Source organism: Manis javanica, chromosome 3 (assembly GCF_040802235.1).
Source record: "Manis javanica isolate MJ-LG chromosome 3, MJ_LKY, whole genome shotgun sequence".
In the NCBI taxonomy this organism is placed as follows: Eukaryota; Metazoa; Chordata; class Mammalia; order Pholidota; family Manidae; genus Manis; species Manis javanica.
In genome coordinates this window covers 125,476,240-125,490,986 of record NC_133158.1, presented here as the reverse complement: position 1 = coordinate 125,490,986, position 14,747 = coordinate 125,476,240, and positions in this window count along the sequence as shown.

Genomic DNA, 14,747 nt, shown 5'->3' with positions numbered 1-14,747 from the left:
CTTCCAGGTGAATAGTTTAGAAATACTGAGGAGCTATAAATGTATTTTCTGCTGATTCAGATAGCACTCTTGAATGAAAATATGTAGAGCAAATATTGGCTGAACACCAGCGGACTATATCAACAGCAAACTTTTCACTCTTGTGCCACTTAAAATCTTGTACATTTCTTTACTACAAAAAATGTTCTATTACATTTTTCTCTGAACGCCACCTTTCTCATTAAAATTTTAAGCTACCTCATTAAAATCTTCAAGTCTACAGTTTTTCATATCATGGCATTAATACCTCCACATCAGTTAAATTGATTGAACAAATAACAAGGCCTATTCAAGATTATTAAAGCATGTGTTTTCCACATTGGCTTTTATTTCAATATTTTTTAAAAATATTTCCTGTGTGAACTCTGGAAGCAGGAAGCTGGAAGGGATACACTACTTTTACATTAGTGCCACCCAGCCTTGGAGAATCATAAACACTGCTCCACTGAGTCACCATTTTGAAGATGGGCCAGATGTGTGGCAGTGTTATGGTGGGCAGGAAAGTCCCAAAATAACATGCTACAATCTGCCTGTGACTCATCAGCATATGGGTATGTGTGTGTGTGTGTCCCCAAGCAATGTTTTCGGCCAAATGGTGCTTAAAAATACTGACAATATTTTACTTCAGCTTGAATCTTGTGATTATCAACTGTGGATTTTCAAGAAAGATGCAAAAAGGCAAATGACAAAAAGCATATGTAACTAATTGAGGGCTGTAGTCCTCAAGAACTAGGAGTAGTTAACTAGGAGCACAAATTGGGGATATTGCTGCATTAACTTAAATAGAACCCTAGGAAATAACCATTTAAAAAATACAGATTTGTTGAACTAGTTGGTGTAGTTAGATAATGGAAAGACAAGCACTTGACTTTTTGTTCTTCCTGCCAGTGTTATGATCTTCCTTACAATGATGAGCTATTATGCTTTTTTGGGATTACCCAAAAAAAGACATTATCCTCATTTCCCAATCTGAAATGCTAAAAAGACACTGGGGTCACAGACACATAAATAGCAAAGTATTTCAAAGAGAATTATGGATTCACTTTTACAGTTTCCTAAGCTCTTACTTAAATGCTGTGATTTTACCATATTAGGAGAGATCTTTATTTTTCATGTGTTTGATTGACATTTTACTTTGTGTCTTCACATTTTTGGAGAAGTTTTTGGCAGAGGCTTGGAGAGGGGTTCTGGCTTCCCCAAAATAATTCTGAGGTCATCTTCCCCTGTGGGGAAGTATAAAGAAGAGTCTTGAGGAAGCAGCTTAAATTTGGGGCTCAAATGCTTATTTTAAAAAATAGGGAAAATGAGGGGAGTAGATGTTGGAGCATCTTTGCTGAGAGATGCCTATGGTGCTGCAGCAGGAGAGATGCTGAGGATAGTGGCATAGTCCTTCAGTGTGAACAAGGGTAAAATATATTTTGCTTAGAAAATCCAGTGCATTTTATTTAAAACTTTAAAGTCAAACAGAGCATGTACTCATATACTTCCAATATTCAAAAAGTATAAAGTTATATAGTGAAAACTTTGTCTTCTCTAGACCTCCCATTACCTAATTCCTCTTCTAAGAAGCAAATGTGAATTTCTTCTGTAGCTTTCTAGAGGTATTATATCTTTCCAAGCAAATTTATATGTATATTTTATCTTCTTTTACATAAATGGTAGCATTACATACCCATTGTTCTGTATCTTACTCACAACACATGTTAGAATTCTTATTCATACAAAAAAGGAGTCCCCATTCTGTTTTTATGGTTGCATAGTATTCCATTGTGAAGATATACCAAAACTGTTTAATCAGTTGACTATTCACAACTGTTTAGGCTGCTTACAATCTTTTTTTTTTTTCCTTAAAAGAATGCAAGAGGCTTGTGCGTTGCTGCTGAGGATGTAAAGTGAAGCAGCCATTGTGGAAAACAGTTTGGTGGCTCCTCAAAAAGTTAAACATAGAATTACCGTGTGATCCAGCAATCCACTTCTAGGTATATAACCAAAAGAATTGAAAGCAGGAACCCAAACAGATATCTGTATGCTGATGTTTATAGTAGCATTATTTGCAATAGTCAAAGGGTAGAAATAACGCAAATATCCATAAACACAAATGTATAAACAAAGTGGTAATACATAAAATGGAGTAATATTCAGCCATAAAATAGAAAGGAAATTCTGATACATGCTGCAAGATGAATGAAACTTGAAAACATTATTCCAAGTGAAATAAGCCAGACATAAAAGGACAGATATTATGACTCCACTTAAATGAGCTAACAAGGATAAACAAATTAATAGAGACAGAAAGTGGATTAGTTACTACCAGGGGCTGGTGGGGGTTGGAAGGGGGGAATAGGAAGTGATTGTTTAATGAGTACATGGTTTCTGTTTGAGAAGGTGAATAACTTCTGGAGATAGTGGTGGTGGTGATAAAATAATGTTAAATGTACTTAATGCCACTTGGTTGTATACTTAAAAATGGCTTAAATGGTAAACTTTGTTATGCATATTTTACCATAATGAAACAAGTAGCCAAAATTCCCCCATTTTACATGCATGAAGTGTATCCTCTTGATAAATTTGTAGGGTGTGAAAATATATGTGCATTCTGATAGTTACCTTTCTATTAATTGTGTGTTAGGTTGTCTGTTTCCTAATAATGTGTTTAATTAAACTTCTCTTTTTGGCAACCTAATAGGTGAAAAACAATTTTTTTTTAATGAAATGTGTCTGTAAACTTAAGGGGCTGGAATTGGAATCCCATTGATCTTCAGTGTATGAATGGGGCATATGAGGCACATTAGATTGAATGGTAACATTATTAATTAATTTTTAAATGGCTTTGCCAGAGATGCATTAAAACGTTTGCCCAAATAACGTACATGGTGTTGCTTTAATCTGCACACTTTGTAATTTGGAGGGATTTGAACTTTCTTCCCAGTTGTTAATTTATCAAGCATTAAACAATAACTAAAATAAAATGCCCGCATTCAGGAGTTTACAGAGTGATGGGGTAAGCTACCCAAATAAACAGGCAATTACAGTTGCAGTGTGGGGATGAGTGTGGATTGCTGTAGAAATATGAGTGGGTGGGTCCTTACTCCAGATTTGGGTGGTGAGGGGCAAGCAAGGTTTTCCAGAGGGGCTTGTTGTGAACTGAGACTTTTATGATAGAAGTTAGGCAGGTGGAGTTGGGGAGGGGGGGAGGGTATGGAAGATTTAAGGAAAATGGAAAAGGAAAAGACACATACACTGCAAGGTCCCAAGGTAAGAGAAAGTTGAATCTTAAGTGTATTCCATGTGGTTCAGATGGGCTGCAGCCTAGAATGAGATAGCTCCTCTGATTGACATTTTTCTATTCTCTCAAATTCAGACCTTGGACAAGTCTGAGGTTCTTTCTCTCACCTTTAGAGTTTCTCTTGTACCTGGAGCTTGGCAAGGGGTTTTCACTTTCACCCTTAGTCAACAACAAAGTCAGTGATTTTTTTTTCATATTTTGAGGCCTTTGACATCAGGGTTGTAATGTTTGGTAAACCTACCTTTCCTTTCCCTGATTTCTCCCCATTTCCCTGATTCTTCTTTTTTCCCCTCTTTGACTTAGGTCCTCTTTTTCCTTTTACAAACCCCCATGAAGTTCTACCTGCATAACCAAGCCTTTCTCTGGGGCCTTTCCTAGTTCTGCCCACCTTTTGCTTGTGAATCATTTGTTTTGTTCTCCAATCAGTTATCCAGCTTTGCTTCTGTGCTGGACCCTGGGTAATGCTGAGGATTCAAGGGTGAATGAGACCAGTCCCTGCCCCCAGGTTTATGTCCTCTCAGTATTTTGTTACCTTTATTATAGTGCATGCCACAGCCTGCCTTGTATTACAGGCTCTAATTAGTCTCAGAGCCTTTTGGTTTGTTCAGGAGCCTTCAGCAGCAACACAGTGCCTAGGACACACAAATGTGTACTGTCCAACCCTTTCAATTAGGGGTGGTGAGGTAGAGATAGGTGGAGAGAGAGAATATTTACCAAGCCTTTACTCTGTGCCTCGGCACTTAGATAAGTGTTTTACAGATATTATTCATTTAACTTCTCTCAAAGTATCACGGAGCAGGATTGGTTAGTTTCTCCATTTTACATGGTAGCAAACCGAGAAACAGTGCTTAAATAATCTGCCCTTAGTCATTGCTAAGAAGCATCAGAGCCCAGTTTCACCCTATAGAGTCTGGTTGCCAGGATCTTGCTTTCGGCCACTGTGCTAAACTGATTTTCTTCTCCGTCACTGTTCCAGTCACAGGTCACGTAATCAGCACAACTGCAGTCTATGTGTGATTTTGCTTTACTCATTTTGATGTCTCTGAGGTTCAGTGGCTTGTGTTTGTATGTTCTACTAAATGCAGCTAGGTTCTAGCACCCAGACAGCAGGTAGCATCTATATTTATCTAGTTTACATGATACTTACAGACAGATGTCTGCATTCGTGTGAGCCTTTAAATATCATGTGTTGATGATAATGAAGTTGATTTATGCTGTCTACCAGATGGGTCCCAGGGCTGCTTGGAAACTGGCATAAAATCAAAGGCAACTTGCAGATAGCTGTGATATGACAATTGATCTTCAGGGCTCCATTTGAGCCTTTGGTGTGGTTTAGACCAGGCCTTCACAAACTTGTCCCCTGACAACTCCCTACAGCAGTGGACAGTGAAGCATATATGCCTGCAATCCGGTGATGGAGCATGGAGTGATCAAGATATGCCATGCCTTGAAGTCTCCAATTCTTACCTTAAAATTAAATGCTTGTTTAATAATCTAATAATAAAGAATAATAATAATTAAATAATCCATGCTTATTTAAAAACTGCAAGGTTTTTGATTATTTACCATCAAATTCTGGCACACCATCTTGTCAGACTTCACTTGGAGGGCGCTGGTTATATAAAACTGATGTGGTTTAGAACATTTGAGGTGTGGCCACCTAAAACAGTTATTTTCATACCAAGTCAGGGATAAAAAGGTCTACAAGGTGGTCTTTGCCAATTTGCAGCCTAGAGATGACCACCCTTTCTAATGGCTGTTTTTAGTCAAGGTCGTCTGCTGTCCCTGTGTGGGAGACAGGTGTGAGCTCTCCTATAAGCAGTGTGAACTAATGCAATATTACTAAGGTTATCAGTGGTGCCCCCAGCCCCTGGAATTCTAACTTAATTGACTGCAACCCCAGTCACTGTGGTCCCTATCATTTCTTTACATTCCTGAGGGCTTATTTTCTTGAGGTTCTTCTGGTTTACTGTTTTGCATTAGCAGCTGTTTTCTATTTGGGTTTTTTGTCCACCTGGATGCAAAATTCAGTGCCTCTAGCAGTTTACTGATCCAAATCCACTCACACTAAGCATTTCCTGAGTTTGTAACTTGATTGACTATCTGAAGACTTTAGTCTCCCAACTGTTTCACTAGCTCCCTCCTCTTCTCTTCCTACCTCAACTTTCTTTTCTTCCACTCCTTTATTTCCCTCCTAAGAGCAAACAAATTTCTCTGTCTCATGCCATTTAGTTTCACCTTGGCCCCTGGTGACATTCCTGCCCTGCAGGACTCACCTGCCCCAAGCAGGGCTACTAAAGCATTTTCCCAACAAAGGCAATTCTCTCACTAAGAGGAATTCTCATATCAGCTGCCAAGAGCATAAAATATTCTTCATCTAACACCTCCCAATAATAAAGTAACAAAGGTTGAGAGTGATTTATTTTCGTTTAAAAGTAAATTAGAATAGACTCAAGGTTATCTCAGTAATAGCACTCTCTCTCCCTTGCATTCCAGTATATTGTCTTGAATGGGAGAGGAAGTCCTGAAGTTACAGCTTGCCCAAAGGGAACTGGCATAGGGTGTATCTGTGATTGCAGAGGACAAAAGAGCTTCTCTGCTTTCCCTGATTCCTCAACAGTCATTATTAGCATCTGCTTCTACATCCCTAAAGTTAGATTGAGAGCCTCCTAGAGCAGCACATAGTTCTTTGGGCAATGCTGACAATTTAGAAAATTATTCTTTGTATTAAGTTGTTTCTGGAGCTCCCATTCTTGTATTCTAACCCTACTTGCATGAAATCAGACCTGACTGATTTGATTTGATTTACAGTTCAGTATTGTATACTCTCCCTCCTAAATCTAGTATTTGAGAAACTGCTTTCCTGCTTGAAATGCCTTGGTGGTTTCCCATTACCCAGGGAATAAAATCTTACCTCCTTAAAATAGAAATAGAAATAGTGTCCTTGATAAGCTCATTTAAACATCCCTTTCTGTCTTGACCCTATGCTTTCTCCTTGTCTTCTGCTGCCTGAGTGCCACCAATTCTCCAAGTAGATGTCTTTTTATTTTTTAAATTGAAGTATAGTTGATATACAATATCATATTGATTTCAGGTGTACAATGTAGTAATTTGATGATTATTTACATTATTAAATGCTCCCCTCAATAAGTGTAGTTACTGTCAACATACAAAGACATTAAAATATTGTTGATTATATCCCCTATGCTTTTATTTTCATTCATGTGACTAAATTATAATTGGGATATTTTTGCCTCTATCCCCTCACCTATTTCACCTACTACCCACTCCCCTTTCCCATGGCAACAACCAGTCTCTTCTTTCTATGAGTACTCTGTCTGTTTTGTATACTTGTTGTGTTTTTTCCATTCCACATATAAGTGAATCATACAGTATTTGTCTTTCTCTGCCTGGCTTATTTCCCTTAGCAAAACACCCTCTAGGTCCACCATGTTGCTGCAAATGGTAAGATTTCTTTCTTTTTATGGCTAAGTAATATTCCATTGCATATATGTACCAATCTTCTTTATCCATTCATATACTAATGGACATGTAGGTTGCTTCCATATCTTAGCTATTGTAAGTAATGCTGCAATAAACATAAGAGTGCATATGTCTTTTTAAATCAGTGATTTGTTTTTTTATTTTGTAAATTCCCAGAAGTGGAATTGGTGGATCGTATGGTATTTCTATTTTTAGTTTTTGAGGAACCTCTATACTGCTTTCCACACTGGTTGCACCATTTTACATTCCCATCACAGTGCAGGGGGGTTCCCTTTTCTCCACATCTTCACTAACAATTGCTATTTCTTGTCTTTTGAATAGTAGCCATTCTAAATGATGTGAAGGGATATCTCATTGTGGTTTTGATTGGCATTTCCCTGATGATTAGTGATGTGGGGCATCTTTTCATGGACCTATTGGCCATTCAAATGTCTTGTTTGGAAAAATGTGTATTCAGGTCCTCTGCTCTTTTTTTTATTGGGTTATTTGTTTTTTTTTTGGTGTTGAGTTATCTGAGTTCCTCGTATGTTTTGGATATTAGGCCCTTATCAGATATATCATTTGCAAATATATTCTTCCATACAGAAGGTTGCCTTTTCATTTTGTTGATGGTTTCTTTTGCTGTGCAGAAGCTTTTTAGTTCGATGTAGTCCCACTTGTTTATTTTTGCTTTTGTTTCCCTCACCCAGGGAAACATATTCAGAAAAATATTACTAATGCTGATGTTAAAGAATTTAGTGCCTATGTTTTCTTTTAGGAGTTTCATGGTTTTAGGTATTATATTTAGGTCTATAATCATTTTGAGTTTGTTTTTGTATATGGTGTGAGACAGTGATCCAATTTTATTCCTTTTCATGTAGCTGTCCAGTTTATCCAACACTGTTTATTGAAGAGACTGCCTTTTCTCCATTGTATATTCTTGCCTCCTTTGTTGAAGATTAATTGGCCATGTAGTCATGGGTTTATTTCTGGGCTCTCTATTCTCTTTCATTGGTCTATGTATCTGTTCTTGTGCTAGTACCATACTGTTTTCATTACTGTAGTTTTGTAAGTATGGTTTGAACTCAGGGTATGTGGTGCCCCCAGCTTTGTTCTTCTTTCTCAAGATTACTTGGGCTGTTTGGGATCTTCTCTGCTTCCATACAAATCTTAGGATTATTTACTCTAGTTTGGTTAAAAATGCCTGTGGCATTTTGGTACAGATTGCTTGAATCTATAGATTGCTTTTAGCAGTATGGCCATTTTAACAATATTAATTCTTCTTATCCGTGAGAATGGAATAACTTTTAATTTATTTATACCTTCCATTTTTTTCATTAAATGTTATAGTTTTTAGAGTACAGTTCTTTCACTCCCTGGATAAACTTATTCTAAATATTTTCTTATGCAATTATAAATGGGATTTACTTCTTAATTTCTCTTTCTATTCATTATTTGTATATACAAATGCAACACATTTCTGTATACTGATTTTTGTGTCTGGCTACTTTACTGAATTCATGTGTTTTAGTAGTTTTTTGGTGGAATCTTTAAGGTTTTCTATGTGTAGTATCATGTCTTCTGCAAATAGTGACAATTTTACTTCTTTACCAATTTGGATGCCTTTTATTTCTTTTTCTTTCCTGACTGTTATGGCTAGATCTTTTAGTACTATGTTAACTAGAAGTGGTGACAGAGGAAAAATTTTCAGCCTTTCACCATTGAGAATCATGTTAGCTATGGGTTTTTTGCATATGGCCTTCATTATGATTGAGGTATGTTCCCTCTGTGTCCACTTTGTTGAGAGTTTTTATTGTGAAAGGATGTTGAATTTTGTCAAATGCTTTTTCTGCATTAGGATGATCATATATATGGTTTTACCTTTTCTTTCGTTAGTTGGTAAATCACATTAATTTGTGCATGTTGACCCATCCTTGCGTTTCTGGAATAAATTCTGCATGTTCATGATGAAAGATCCTTTTGATGGATTTTTTAATATGGTTTGCTAATATTTTGTTGAGGATTTCTGCATCTATGTTCATCAGGAATATTGGTCTGTAGTTTTCTTTTTTTATAGTGTCTTTGTCATGTTTTGGCATTAGAGTAATGCTGGCTTTGTAGGATTGGTTTGGAAATATTCCTTCCTCTTTCATTTTGTGGAATTCTTAAAGAAGGGTAAGTATTTGCTCTTCTTTAAATATTTGGTAGATAGAACTCACCCTCACCCACGATGTTGACTATAACTTATTTTTCGTTTCTGATTTTATTTGTGTCCTCTTTTTTTGGAGAAATCTGTCTATTTTGTTGATGTTTTTGAAGAACCAGTTCTTGGTTTCATTGCCTTTTAGCAATTGTTTTCTTAGTTCTATTTCATTTATTTCTGCTCTGAGCTTTATTTTGTCCCTCCTTTTAGTTACTTTGGCCTTTGTTTGTTCTAGTTCCTTTAGTTGTAAAGTTTGATTATTTATTTGCGATTGTTTTTATTTCTTTTGGTAGGCCTGTATTGCTATTAACTTCCTCTTAGAGCCACTTTTGTGGCATCCCAATTATTTTGGATTGTTGTGTTTCTGTTTTTATTTGTCTTTGTTTTTTATTTCCTCTTTGATCTGTTTATTGATCCATTGGTTATTTAGAAGTATGTTGTTTAGCTTTCACTTGTTTGTGTTTTTTTCCAGATTTTTTCTTGTAATTGATTTCTAGTTTCAAACTGTTGTGGTCTGAAAAGAAGCCTGATACAATTTCAGTCTTCTTAAATTTATTGAGACTTGTTTTGTGGTATAATGTAATGTCTGATCTATTCTGGAGAACAGTTAATGTGCATGGAGAAGAATGTGTATTCTGCTGATTTGGGGTGGAATGTTCTGTATATATCTGTTAATTCCATTCAGTCCAGTGTGTCGCTCAGTGCCACTGTTTCCTTATTGATTTTCTGTCTGGATGATCTAGCCATTGATGTAAGTGATGTGTTAAAGTCCCTTACTACTCTTGTATTACTTTCAACTTCTTCCTTTAGTTCTGTTAGTGTTTGCTTATATATATATATTGGGTGCATAGATATTATACCTGTTATATCCTGCTGTTGGTTTGATTGCTTTATCATTATGTAATGCTCTTGTCTCTTGTTATTTTCTTTGTTTTGCAGTCTATTTTGTCTGATATAAATATTAGTACTCTTGCTTTTTCTCATTTCTATATATGTGAAATATCTTTTTCCATCCCTTCACTTTCAGTGTATATGTGTCTTTAGGACTGAAGTGAGTGTCTTGTAGGCAGCATATAAATAGGTCTTGTTTCTTTATCCATTCAGTCACCCTGTTTGTTTTGGTTGGAGTATTTAGTTCATTTATTTTTAAAGTAATTATTGATAGGTATGTAATTATTGCCATTTTGTTAATTTTTTTGTTGTTTTTTTAGTTCTTCTCTATTCCTTCTCTTGCTCACTTCACTTGTGATGTGATGATTTTTCTTTAGTGCTATGTTTGGAGTCCTTTCTCTTTATTTTTGTGGGTGTATTATAGGCTTTAGGTTTGTGGTTACCGTGAGGTTCTTATGTAGCTTCCTATATATGTAAAAGTCCATATTAGATAGATGGTCATTCAATTTTAAACACATTCTAAAAGTACTATTTAGTTATTATTCTCTTCTCCATATTTTATGTATATAATGTACAATTTACATCTCTTTATTTTGTGTATCCCTTGATTAACTATGTGTATAATTGATTTTACTCCTTTTGTCATTTGAAGTTCATCCTCTTATTGTAAGTGATCAGTGTACTATAGGTTTTTTTTCACTGATAAAAACATTTAAATTGAAAACATTTCAGTCTAAAGAAGTCCCTTTAACATGTCCTGTAAGGCTGGTTTAGTGGTGATAAATTCTTTTAACATTTAATTATTTTAAAACTTTTAATCGCTCCTTCAATTCTGAATGATACCTTGCTGGGTAGAGTTTCTTTGGTTGCAGATTTGCCCCTTTCAGCACTTTGAATATTTCATGTGTTCCCTTCTGGCCTGTAAAGTTTCTGTTGAAAAATCTACTGATAGCCTTATGGGGTTTCTCTTTTTAGGTAACTGTCTGCCTTTCTCTTGTTGTTTTTAAGATTCTCTCTTTACCTTTTTAATTACTATATGTCTTGGTGTGGACATCCTTAGGCTTTTCTTATTAGAGGCTCTCTTTGTTTCTAGGGCTTGAATGTCTGTTTCTTTCCCTAAGTTGGAGAAGTTTTCAGCTATTATTTCTTTAAGTAGACTTTCTATCCCTTTGTCTCTCTCTTCTTCTGCGACCCCTATTACATGTATATTGTTTCATTTGGAGTTGTTGCAGAGCTCTCTTAGCATCTTCTCATTTTTAGAAATTATTCTTTTTTCTCTCTGTTTCTCAGCTTGGTTACTTTCCACTACCCTGTCTTCCAGCTTGCTGATCTATTCTCCTGCATCCACTAGTCTACTATTAATACCCTCTATTGTATTTTTCATTTCAGTTATTTTATTCTTCAGCTTCATTGGTTCTTTTTTATTTTTCCTATCTCTTTGTTAAAGTCCTCCTTGAGATTGTCTATTCTTTTCCGTGGTTCACTGAGCATTTTTATGACCATTACTTCAAATTCTTTATCAGGTAGATTGCTTTTCTCTCTTTCATTTAGCACTTTTTCTGGTATTGTCTTGTTCTTTTGTTTGGACATATTCCTCTGCCTCATTTTTTTCTGGTTCTCTGTGTTTTTTTCTATATATAATAGATTAGTTATGCCTCCTTGTCTTGAAAGTGTGTCTTTATGTAGTAGGAATGCTATGGTGCCCAGAAACACAAAACCCCCCATTCAGCACAGCCAGGTACTCCAGGGATGTTCCCTGTTGCAGCTGAGCTGTGATCGCTGTTGGTGGGCTTTGGGCAGGGCCCACCCGCAGCCTGGTAGCCATCAATGCCAAACCTCACTGTTGTGCCTCAGTGTGTAATGCCTGGTTCTGATGTGCTGTGGGTGGGCTCTGTCTGGCTGCCAGTATTGGCTGACTACCTCTAGGCTGGACATACTGGGTGGGGCAGGTCTACAGAGGAATGCCAGGGCTAAGCAAGCAGAGCAGGAGAGTTTCAGAGCCGGCTCCTGCAAGTGTCTGGCCAGTTGGGCTGAAGGAGGGCTGGAAAAGTGGCATCTGCCAGCCCTTTCTTCTCTAGAGAAAGCTCTTCAGACACCTGCCTCTCTGGCGCACAAATCTCCTTTCAAACTGCTGCCTCTGTGTTGGGTCTCAGAGGGATTGACAGAGCATGCTGGTCCTCCACAATCAGAGACTTGAACCCCCATAACAATCCAACTCTCCCTATTAATCTTGAAAGCCAAATAGTAAAGGGACCTGTCTTCCCAGAGCAGATCCTCAGGGCCATGTGTGCCAGATTCCCAGGCTTTTATCTTCTCCCCACTCTGTTCCTCTCTCCTCCCCCTTGTGGGGGAAAGGGTTGGATTGTGGCTCTGCCCCTTTACCCTTCTCAGTGTGCTTTTCTTTTCTATTTTTTGTGAGGTGTAGGCCTGTTCTTTGGTTTTAGTGTCATTTTCAGACTTAGCTCTGTTACATGTAGCTGTTTCCTTGGTGTGCATATAGGAGGAGGTTATCACAGTGACCTATTCCACCATTTTCCTCTGCTTCCTCTCACTCTGTTTTTATTCTGTTTTCTGGCCATCATATAAAGCTTCCCAACCTTCCCCATCTCTACCGATTAATGTTTTATTTGGTACTTTAACCATGAAGTCTTCCCTAACTTCTCCAAGTCAAATGTGCTGCTGCTGCCTCAGGACTCCTTATTGTTACTTTAGATCTGTGCTGCCCTGTACAGTAGCCACTAGCCCACATACAATTCTTGAGCCCTTGAATGTGGCTCATCCAAATTGGGATGTGCTGTTAAATATAAATTGCATACTAGATTGAAACACTGAGTGTAAAAATAGAAAGTGAATATCTCAGTATTTTTTTTACATTAATTCTGTGTTGAGATGATAAGATTTTAGTTATATTGGTTTACAGAAAACATATTAAGTTAATTTCACCTTTTAAAAAACCTTTTAATGTGGCTATTAGAAAATTTAAAATTACATACATGGCTCTCATAATTCTTTTGGACAACCATACTTCAGGCCATTATATAGAATTCAGTGCTAATAAGCACATTGCATTATCATTCTGTGTACATTTCAGTCCCTGCTGCTAGAGTTTAACTTAGCTGAGGTAGGGACTTGTAACCTACTGTTCCTCAGTACTCCCTCAAAGAGCTTTTCATTCAGTGGGTGTGTAATACATGCTAATGAAATAAAACAGAAGAAGCATTTTATCAGAAGAGCTCAGAAATTCAAATGCCTATGGAAACCAAGCAGGTAGCATAATTATATGAAATGAGCTGGGTTTAAGAGGGATCTTAATGTAAGGGCCGCAATAAGTCTTAGGAGTCAGTTAGAAGGGAATGTGGTAAAGTGTGGATTCACCATTGTGTGAAGGAGGCAGCCATTTCTCCCATCAGCTGAATTATTACTACATAAGAATACAGGCCTAGAGTTGTCAAAGTTTCCAGTCTTTTGAGAGACACTGGATATCTGGACTTTTAATGTGAATTCGACTGGTTCATATATGTTGAGCTTAATTCCAAACTTTGTGTGGGCCAACCAAAACAGGATAGTGGCCTGGATACAACCTAAATGTTAACCAGTTTGTGCTTCTCATCTAAAGGGAAAAATGAAATTTACCATGCTATAAGTATCATATAAAGTAAAACGAGATTTATTATTGAGGCTTTGATCAAGAAGGGACTGAAATCTGTGCCCTTGAATTTGTAGATTGCTCAGAAAACTATTGGTAGGTGGTATTTCCAAACATACCCAAATACTTTAATTTAAAAAACATAACCTCTGCAGAATTTCTCAAGTCTTAGGTCCTTAAGAACAAAAAAAGGGGTTCTGGGATCTATGAAATACATTTATTGACAAGAGTGTGAAACTTAACGTGAAGGGGATGAAAATGTTTCTCATTCTTAAGTCTGTAACTGTTAGAGTTTGGGAAATGGCCAAAGAAACGTTCACTCTCTGAATTTTCAGAGCCCTTATGACCTGTGTGTGTGTAGAGGGAATTTTGTGGTTGAGTACTCTAGCACACATGAAGTGACAAGGTTAGAATGGGATGAATGCTAGTCAGAATAATGTTATTTTTTAATGTCATTGTCCTACTTCTAATGTAGATTGATAGTAGTACCCTTGCTTTTGGTTTTTATGTTTTTGAAATAAAAAATCAGTACACGAAGTAATGCAAAAGAACTCTGCCTTAGAATTGGGTTGCATGTTGAGCAGGGTCTTGTTAGGAATTTATTTTTGGTCATTTTATAAATCTCAGTAACCTGTAATCATAACAATATCAGAATTAGCTTACCAAAGGGGTAATTATTCTATTGAGTAGGAAAATAGGTGCAGATATGTGTACTTCAATTTCAATTTTATTACTTTGCTTGTAAATTGAGCACCTGAAATCAAAGATTCTATTTACAATGTTGTCTTTGAAAGTCATCCGTCATGTATAAGTGATTATGTGAGAACTTAAAAAAATCTTTTAAGCAAAAAAAGAAAGAAGGAGCATGTTATAAGATAGGAAATCAGTGAATCAAGATAATATAGTGTTCTCTTAGGTAAATTTTACTGTATATTAAAGGCTAAGAACAAGTGGCATAGCAATTTGAAATATATTCAGATTGTTAGTCAAATAAGTATCAATGAGTTGTAAATTCATTCTGACTGTGGTTAGCCTTTGAGTAAGTCCCAAGGCTTTGTGCTCCTCAATTTCTCCATTTCCAAAGTCATTGTAATAATTATTTTAATTTCAAGCATAATCATATACTGGTATAAAGATGGTACTTCTGCTGGCAAACTGTTCTGAGATCTGTGCAGATAGATGTGTTTAGTATTTCCATA